This window comes from Chanodichthys erythropterus, chromosome 2 (assembly GCF_024489055.1).
Source record: "Chanodichthys erythropterus isolate Z2021 chromosome 2, ASM2448905v1, whole genome shotgun sequence".
NCBI lineage: Eukaryota > Metazoa > Chordata > Actinopteri > Cypriniformes > Xenocyprididae > Chanodichthys > Chanodichthys erythropterus.
The window spans coordinates 2409040-2420000 of record NC_090222.1 but is presented as its reverse complement, the minus strand read 5'-3'; the positions used below and the strand labels follow the sequence as shown (position 1 = coordinate 2420000).

Here is a 10961-nt window from a genome sequence, read left to right as displayed (position 1 = left end):
ATTTATTTCATGCTAAGTATATTACAAATACATTTACATATTATGTACTTAATATAAATACCCTGCACTTGTATTTATATACTAAACTGGTATACTTAAAGTCTGCTAAATTTGAGCAATTAATTTTGTACTTAATGCACTTGAATTGTGTGGAAGTAGTGCACAGTACACTCTAGGTACACTTTAAATATCTTGAATTCAAAGACCAATATTATTCAAAGTTCATACAATCCTCTTCAATAGTGACATTAAAACACATTTTAGGCTTAACATTAAGAAATGTGCATTGTGATCAAGTAGTACTCCAAATAAAGTGTAATTATATATATTTTTTTTTAACAGTAAGTATAAAGCGATATGTCACTAAATATGCTAACAGATTTGAAGTGTACTTAGTATGACTTAATTGTATTTTAAATATATTATTTTTACTTTTTTTCACTAGGGACATGATCTTTTAAAAATCAATATGCTGATTTTGACATAAGGAGGAGTAAATGTTGACAGAATTGAATTTTTTGGGGGTGAACGATTCCTTTAACCCATTAGAGAGGCAGTGAAGAGACATGGATGGATGGATGGATGGATGGATGGACAGACAGACAGACATAGAGAGAGTTCCATGTACTCATGTAAAGAAATTATTTTTGAATGATGAAATTTCCTGCCAAATGTGCAGAAAAACACACTATGTCAAGAGGTTATGAAGTAAAAGCTCCCAGAACTCCATCATCTCAGTGTTTGTCCTTTGAGGACTATGTGACACTTTTACAGTGGGCTCACTTTAAAAGACTGGCTCTTTCTTTTAATAAATGACATGGCAGAGTGCACTTTTATGTCTGTGAGGAAACAGTAATGATGTGCTGAGGAGATCTGTCTCACTGCCCTCGCTGAAGAAGACCGTGATTGAGGAGAGTAAAGTAACAGAATATAAACACTGTGTGCAGATGCATGACAACTGAGAGCCAGAGCTGCGATCATTGATTCTGAAAGACTTCCAGCACATTCGAAAACATGGTGGCTGAATTTGGGTCAAAAAGTTCCTAAATAATATTCTCGGCCATGTATTTTCTATATCAGTGGTTCTCAACTGGTGGGCTGTGACCCAAAAATGTGTTGCAGGATTTTCTGACAGCACATTAAAAACAAGAATGCTAAATCAATGGACATAAAACGCTTTCCATACTAACCATATAATCGTGCACAGTTAGCTAGAATAGCAAAATAAATTATAGCTTATGATAGCTTATGCATTTTTATGATGAGGTTAAAAGTGTTATATAAAAAAAATATCGCCATTAATCTATTCTCAAAGTTGGGTTGGGAGCTGGTACTATACTACGCAAGCTATGATGATTTTCACCTTGATATTTTAGTGCGAATGTATAACTAGCTGAATTGACCCTTCACAAAGACCCGCCCCCCTTAGTTACTGTTGCTTTGTCCGACAAGCCGTGGTGCTGTCAAGCCACAGTGATAAATGCATCACGGAGCAAAGAGGATACTGACAACACATCGACAGACAAAACAGAGCAGGTTACTTATGATATTAAACAAAGTTCCAGCTTTAAAACTGTGTAGTTTTTTTTAAGAAATTCAAACAATAAAAAACGTTTTGTGGCTCTTTAATGTGTCGTGATGGTCGTGACAGATTGCTGTAGTGCCTCAGCTCAAGAGGCCCGTAAACCGATCATCAAATAAACATGGATGAACATGAGAATCAATGTTGTTTCAAACACGGAAAGATGTCAATATACACAATTTTTCAACTTTAACTCCAACTAGGTTAATCTTCTATCTCCTGACTGCTTTGTCGGACAAAATGGTGGATTACTTTGTTGCGTCCCAAATTACGCACTATACACTACACACTTATACACTATGTACTTGTGCACTATGCACTCATTCATGTAGTGCGTGAATTGTATAAGGTTATTTTGTCATTTAACAACGTTGTCCGATCCTCCCTTCCCCTCCACTACGTAATTAAAACTGCAACAGTTGAGGGCACGAAGTGTCCAACATTCCACACTTTTTTCTGTTAATTTAGTGCATCATCCGGGTATTTAAAGTGCACTTTTTCTTTTTGGAATTTTCACTGTGAACGCACTACTCACACTATTTATACTTAAAAACGTCATAGAATAGTGCAGAAGTACGCAAATTGGGACACACCTTTAGTCATTATTTGGGTAGCTCACATATTCTGAATGTTTTCGGCAGAATTCAAATGAGCCATTTTAATCTTAATGCCCACCACTAATATATATATATATATATATATATATATATATATATATATATATATATATATATATATATATATATATATATATATATATATATATATATATATATATATATATATATATATATGTGGGGGTGTGTGTATCTATCTATCTATCGATCTATCGGTCGATAGATAGATAGATAGATGGATAGACAGATATATATATATACACACACACACACAAAAATGCATTGTGGTGGGTCAGTACTTTGGCCAATAAACAATCTTTGTCCTGAAGCAAAACCATTTGAGAAACTTTGGTCTACAGTATGTGAGCGCTGCTCATCAACCAGCTCATCTTGACACACACACACACACACACACACACTCGTATAGAGCTTACATATTATGCAATCTAATACAACAATCCTCATCCTCATAGTCAATGAAGAGATCTTGGATAGGACCCTTTACATTTAACTCAGCTTAAATATGGCCGTACTTGCCTGTGAGAAGAGATATGAAAATCACAATTTAACCATCCCATAATCAATTCTGGTTCCCAAGGGTGTGCGAGTGTGCTATCTTTAGACTGCGCTAAGGCTGACAGTCCAGCTAAAATTAGCAACACAATCTTCTAACTTTTTGATGTAAAAAAGCTTAGCATTTGACAACGTCTGAACAAAAATGGCAAAAACATGAATTACAGTATAGATGCTAAAAGATTCAACAGCCATAATATATCAACCTTGTTTTTGTTTTTCCTCCTGACGAAAAAAAGCCAAGTAACACTGTTTCCCGTCTCCTCCACCATCTTTTATTAATGATGCTCCTCATTTTGCTACTTCCACAGGCCACGATCTTGCTTACTGTGCAGAGATCAATAATTCAAAGTCTCCTAAAGACAGGAATACCTTCAAATTGTGTTGACTTTTGGCTCTACTACTGCGCACAGAACCTAATTAAAATAAGAGACACAGGAAAACATTTCTGCTGTGTTGTGGGGAGAAATTCTTTGATTTTGTGCCATTACTACTACTTTTTCTGTAAACAAAAGACACTATTGTCCACCTCACTGTTTCATATGACAAATAAAAAAAAAAACGACCATCATGTTTGGTGCATGAAAATGAACAAAACTAGTAGAAAAAAAAAAAATAGTCAAACAAATATAGAATTCAATAGTCACAAATCAATTTTTGTACAGGATCAGTTTGGCTATTAGGAAAGGATAAGGTTTTGTTTGAACAGTTATTGTACAGAATTCATATTTCAAACCCTTTGTTTTGGAACTATTCAACTAAGGTCAAAAATAACAGTGAATGCGAAAGCTTTACTGCATCAAACCTGAGGCCAACAATATATATGGCGTTGTTGTCTTCTTATAAATTATTGTATTTACATTATATAACTATCAACTGATAAAAAAATACATATTTAATCACACATTTTTTTCTGTAAATCTGTAATAAGGATTAATCACACTTAACATTAAAATGTTTAATATGTTTTGTTTTTATATTGTAATATAAATTTCAATCAAATTGAATCTTCAAACTAATGTAGAAACAACAAGGAAGGTGTCATAAAATACCTCATAAAATTGGTAATTATAGCATTACAGTGTAACTGAAAGACATCATTTTTAACATTTAATAGACGTTAACAATATTATCAGTAATGACCAACAATATTCAGTGGTTCAACCTTAACACTCTGAGGTATCGCCGGCGATACCACCGCGTTTTTTTTTCTTCTTTTTTTTCTTACCAGTGTGAAAGAGACTCAAAATACTCTGTCAATGTTGCACATACAATTAAGAGTTATACACCATTTTAATCTGTTGAATATCTTCTTTTATTTGTGTATACTCAGAGTATAAACAAAATGTTGTGCTTTTTGTAAAATAAAGAAAACTAACATGAAGCGTGATCTCTCGTCTCCCTCTGAACGAAGTCCTATCTGATAGTTCTCAGAAAATGAACTGTAACTTAGAGCAATACATGAATACATTGTCTCAATCGTGTATTTATTGTCTTGAAAAGTGTTTATCTGGATGTTAAAGCCATGGTTAGCGAGCTCTAGAAGACATGTAGTTAGTCCCTGGTTCTTCTTCTTCTTTATATGGATTTGTGGCCTAAAGGTGCACAGAGAGCGCCCTCCGGCTGCAAGTATGAATTAAAAACACAGTATCCAGCACTCATAGTGATGACAATAAATATAGAATAAATATTACTCTTCTGTATAGAAAATTGACAAACATATAAGAATCCATCTATATTTCTCCAAAAAACCCTGATTACAGAGGGTTTTTTCACACCCTACCTGACTGAAAGGCCTCATTAATATGCAAGTCATTTCAGGTCATTATTATTCAATTCTTTTGTCTTCTCAGGTGAGAATCACCCATTATTCATAATGATTCAAGCCTCCACGCATACTGTGTTTCTTGACAAAAAGTGTCTTACAAAAACTAAATCAAAATATCGTTTTATATAAAGGAGTAGGCAGCATAATTTTTACATAATTCTGAAGCAAAAACTCTAGTCTACAACCTCCAATACCCAGAAGTCTTATGAACACAGATTTAATATACTTTTTTTGGCCTTATTTCCGTGACTTAAGATTTTTTGTTTTTTCAATAACCACGCATAAACGTTATTCCTTAACAAATATGTACAAACATGTTCCTCACATATTATTGTAGCCTTAGTTTGTGCTGAATACAGTGTAATGACACTTGTGTCATTAATGTGTTTATGAACAAATGAAGAAAGCACACATGTCAGGGCATGTCAAAACTTCTCCAGGCCCCAAATTAGCCTCAGACTCCAGAGGGTTAATATTATAAAGCGACGAGAATATTTTTATATTCACTAGATATTGTTGAAAAAGCGTTATTTTTATTTATTTATTTATTTTTTTATTTATTTTTTTTTTTTGTGCACAAAAAAATATTCTTTGTTGCTTTTTAACATTATGGTTGAAACACTGAACTCAAATGAACTGTTTTAAATATGTCTTTAGTAGCTTTCTGGGTACTGAAAGTGTGAATTAACCTGCTGGCTATAGAGACCTCACTGAGCAATTGGATTTCATCAAAAATATCTTAATTTGTGTTCTGAAGATGAACAAAGGTCTTACAAGGTGTGGAACGACATGAGGGTGAGTAACTAATGACATTATTTTCATTTTTGGCTGAACTAACCCTTTAATATAGTCTGTTCTATATAGTTCAGTAATAGACTGATGTTTCAGCCCCTCTCAATATCAGCTCTCTCTGTTTGAATGAGAGCGGTCAGTTTATTTTTTTATTTCATTTTGTTCATTTTGTGCATTCATTTTCACAATAACTTTTGGTATCAATATTTGTTTAAAGTGAGGATCGATCCTCTTAATAGAACGTCAGTATCTCAACTATTTATTAGTATAGCTGTTTCAGGGAGGTAAAAACAGATGCTGCTTTAACTGAAAAGATTTTCAACGCTTTAAACAATATACTAATTGCAGAAATTAACACATTATGTTTGACAGCTAGGTTAAACTTTTGGTATCCATGTTTGTTCTTAACTAAAATGTTGAGAAGGACAGTTGCTGTCTCTCACCTCTAAGCCATGGACATAACAGAGTGCCTGAATACTGAACATACTGCAATGATGGATGCAGTGACCTTGAGGAAAATGGGTCAAGACCATCAGGTTTCGTGAAATACAGACTTCAGGGCTCCTTTAGAGGCAGGGACTCAGTGACGGGCAACAGAAAGGATGGGTGTTCATTTAGGGTGATGACAGAGGACATCAGGTGTGCTAAAATCAGGGCTTGTTCTCTTATTTTTTTTTTTTTTTAATCACTTTTACCTTTCTGTTCACTCAGGTGTATTTTAAGGCCAATTCACACTGCATTGACAGACACTGACCAAAGGCAACAGACACATTCATATGGCTCTGTTGGATCAATGTTTTACCACTGTCGCCATCTGTTGCCATTGGTCAATGCTTGTTTTCACCAATTGAACAGGCTGAATCGCCACTTGACTGGCTTTGGAATGAGAAGTGACGTACTGTAATCGAGTGATTGTCGCTGTAGGCCGGTGCCTGCTGGTGCAGTGTGTGTGACTTTGTCTAAAATGTCTAAACCCTGTTCATGCAGCCACACCAACAGTAAACATTTTGGATATCCCCCTTATCTGACCCATTTCAGGTCTTGGAGTCTTTACTTATGAGCTGAGTTGAATCAGGTGAGTTGTTGGTGTGCCTCCACAACCAGAGTTGGGAAACATTGATCTAAATGAAAGTCAATCTGCTTGACACTTTGCTGAATTTCATGCCAGATTGATTTCTTATGATGTAGTTGATGTAAGTCTCTGTCTAACTACAGCATAAACATCTGCATTACCTTCACGGTGGCACAGTGTGACTGAATAGTTGACAAAACACACCAGTCATCTTCAACAGCAGGAATCAAGCTGATTGTTTGTATTGATTGTTAGTCTTTTAGACGTCATGCTGACAGGCCACTGACCATCTAATGTTCTGATGCTTAAAACATGAAACACATACAAGCAGTAAGAGCTGGAGCAAATCACCAGCTCCATTTCGACGGGCTTTATACGACCTCCAGGAGTGCACAGGTGTAAAGCAGTGCTGCGAGAAACTTCTCGAGCCGTAAGTATGCTTCCGTTTTCCATTCGCTAAATTCTGTGTACAAACTGACTGAAATAATCTGTGTGTGGGTATATATACATTAACACCCATTAACCTTCCAAAAGCATGTGTATTTCAGCAGTGGTGTGTAACACAGTCACTCCTACGAGCCACTTTGATGGGTTGAATTTTATTTTTAATATATACATTTTTTCAATTGTAGTCTTTTAAAAATGAAAAATGCAAAGTGCAAATCTCCCAAACCCTCCTCCCCTCACTCATTCATTTCATTTGCTCTGGATGAATACTGTTGGTGTTGCAGGGTTTGAATTTTGGTGTGGGATTGAGTGTATTGCATGCATATTTACTCATTCCTGCAGATTTTGTTCTCACACCCAAAGTGCGCACACATAAAGCTGCCTCTCCATAATAAATTGAGTTATTTTTCACTGCTTATTGCACTTAAACAGTCAAATACACACAAAATAATAATAAATGCTGGTCTTGGTGAGTGTTCATGTAAACACAGTCAGTTATGTTTTAAGCGAACAAATAGTAGAGAAAGAAAACGCAAGTGTAACAGTATAATAATGGATACGTGCATCAGGTCTTAAAGTGACAGCAGCCTAATAAACCTGCTGCCAAATTAACAATATTAAAACATTAATATTAACACTAAATACAGTAGAACTGTGCCAATATCTCAAGGACACTTGAAGAAAACTACCTGCAAAGCTAGAGTACTGTGGAAAGTTTTAGGCACTTGTGTAAAAATGCTGTCATAAATAGATTGAATTTATCAATTAACTTCTATTAAATAAATCAAATCAATATTTAGTGTGACCACCCTTTGTGTCTAAAACAGCTTTTTTTCTGTTTCTTCATATAATCCTAGAAAGACTCGAAGACTTTTGCACAGTATTATGTACGGAATAAGTTAGTCAGGCCAGGAATGTGTGTGTGTGTGTGTGTGTGTGTGTGTGTGTGTGTGTGTGTGTGTGTGTGTGTGTCTAGTAACAAATGCATCCAAATAAGGGGTTGTAAGTGAACGTCTAGTTAAGCAAGAAACTAAAATTTCTTCCATTTTAGTTCATTTGTACAGAAGCACCTGAAAGTAGGAAATCTTTAATGCAGCAGAAGCGTGGGCACCAACAGCACTGAATATTCTAATTCTCTACAGCTAACTGCTGCCTGATGTGTCATCATGACATTCGCCAAAGTAACAGCTTGTTATCTTTTAGCTTTTAAAATTGAAATTAAGTGCAAAGATTGCATTCTGCATAGCCAAAGAAACTAAATCTGACATTGAAAATCTAGTGCACGGTATGATCTCGAACGATAATAAGCTCCGTTTGGCTTTGAGAAGAGCACACATAGCCTCGCTGAACTGGTATCAGTTAGCACTTCAAACGAATGAGAGCGTGGACACAGTAAACAGCAGTCTCATTTGAAGTCATTTCCTTTCACTTACTCGCCACTCAGTGCTACTGAAAGCCTCTCTCAGCTCCAGGCCTCAAAGAAAAACTCGGCTAACGAAGAAATGTGTGTTGTAAAAGAGAAAACTGTATTTTCTGACGCTTTGCCTTGTGAAAGTGTCTTGAAGGGCAATATTGCTGTGGTAGTTTAGCTGTGTAGTTTGTCAGAGAGTAGATGTGAGCTTTGCTTGAGCTTATTTCTGTAATTTCCCGCATGTGATTGACACCTGACTGCGGCTCGTCAGAATAGGACATGGATATGGGACGCCACGTAATGTGGGCTGTCGTCTCTCCGGCTGTCAGGATTTGCATAATCACACTAATATCCTAAATGGCCAGAGTGATTCTAGTAAGGGCGGCTGTCAATCATCATCAGCAGGGTCCTATCAATCACACACACACACACACACACACACACACACACACACTGGAGGAGGAAATTACCTAGGAATGAGTGAACCAACAAACTACTGGGGTATTATCTGATGTTATATCAGGTAAATAATTATAAATCACTAGCGGAAAATAAAATACTACTATTCTCTTACTGACCTGCTGAGGGAAAAATATATATATATATATTAAAAAAAGTTTTTATTTATTTATTTATTTTTTATTTTGCCCGCCATGAGCTGTCAAACTCACTTGAGGGCCAGATTGGACATAATGTCACCTTTTGCAGACCACAAATTTTTATTTGTCCCTTGTGCATGCACAACACATCCACTTCTGGAGCTATTACAGTCCACAATTAACTTCATGTTGCTATAATAACCAATATTGAGATATTAAAAGAGGAAGCACATGGAATTGTCACATTTCATTCACCTTTACATTTAATTTACATACAAATGAATTAGGGAATATAAATTAACTAGAAAACTGACAAGAAACAAAGAGCAACACTGGCTGCTCTTGGCTTACTATAATAAGACACCTAAAATGGAATATTTATACAAAGATGTAAATATAAGAATCTGTTCGACTTTAATTGCAGAACTGCTTCTTAGTCAAACTGCAGCAGCATTCAATATTAATTTTTCACTTGGGAAAAAAAAAAAAAAAAAAAAATATATATATATATATATATATATATATATATATATATATATATATATATATATTCTTCATGTGAGTGTCTGTAATGTCATTATCATGAGTGACTTGCACAACCTTTCAAGTGGGAAAATAAAATGGATTGCCCTTGGACAGTTATAAGTGCAGTTCATTTTTCCTGCTATAGCTGAAAATTGACTATTATGGATATACACCATCTTTCAAAGGTCTGGGGTCTGTAAAAGTTTTTAAATGTTTTTGAAAAAAGTCTTTTCTGCTCACCAAGGCTGCATTTAATTGATCAAAATACAGTAAAATCTGTAATACTATAAAATATTAATATCATTTTAAATAACTGTTTTTGATATACTGTAAATTGTAATTTATTCCTGTGATCAAAGCTGAATTTTCAGCATCATTACTCCAGTCTTCAGTGTCACATGATCCTTCAGAAATCCGATATGATGATTTGATGCTCAAGAAACATTTTATTTTTGATTATTATCAGTGTTGAAAACAGTTTCCCTGCTCCAGATTATTGTGGAAACTGATTTATTTATTTGGAACAAGGATTTCTTGTAAAAAAGTCTTTACAGTAACACATTTGCTAACATTATTTCACACCAAGGGCCCTATCTTGCACCCAGCGCAATTGACTTTGTACACCGACGCATGTGTCATTCCTATTTTGCACCCGCGCAAAGCGCGCTTTTCCCTCCACAGAAGCACGTCGCTAAAGTAGTGAATGAACTTGCGCTTCCTGGGCGGTTCAGCGCAAAAAAGGAGGCGTGTTCCGGCGCAAACAATCCCTGGTGCTATTTTGCTGTTCCATTAAACAATTGCGCCACTGACCAGAAAAAACCTAGTCTAAAGTCAGTGGCGCGTTGCGCGTTGTTCATTATGCTATTTTAAGGGCGCATGCTTGACCATAATGTATAGCGTGCACAACGCGCATACACTTTGCTCATGTAATCTACACAGATGCAACAGTTATTTTTGCAAATCATAAATTGTTACACTAAAAAAATATTAACACATGAGATGACGGAAATCATTGTGGTGTGCCACGAAGATGTGAAAAAACCTGTTTAACCGACGCTATTTTTGGTGGGTTTCTCCCATCCCCATACAACACAACTTCTCTGTCTTTCACTGCTCTTACAAGAACATCAGTCTCCTCAGCTGTGAACCGCTCCTGGCGTGCGCCTGGTAAATACGCCATAATAATAGCAATCCATAATGGAACTTGCGCACCTGCTTTTAAAGGGAATGTTGGATGACGCTCTGATTGGTTTATTTCACGTTACGCCCAAACCACACCTATGAATAATGAAGCTACTTCAGACCAACCCATTTTAGATTTGCGCCGGGCGCAAGAGCCATTTATCCCGCCGGGAAAATAGCAACAGTGCCGAGACCCGCCCACAAAGTTACTTGCGCTTCGCGCTTTGACACTTGCGTTTCAGATCGTTAAAATAGGGCCCCAAGAGTTAACATGAACTAAGAAACTTTTTCAGCAATTTGTATCTGTGTTGTTTCCATCTATGTTGTATCTGT

At 35.9% G+C, this 10961-nt stretch overlaps 1 protein-coding gene across 2 annotated transcripts in view; it reads right to left on the bottom strand.

Annotated features, from left to right (window-relative positions):
* Window positions 1-10961, bottom strand: part of ascc3 (activating signal cointegrator 1 complex subunit 3) — a 260611-nt gene that overhangs the window by 129769 nt on the left and 119881 nt on the right. The gene's annotated exons all lie outside the window — the stretch shown is intronic.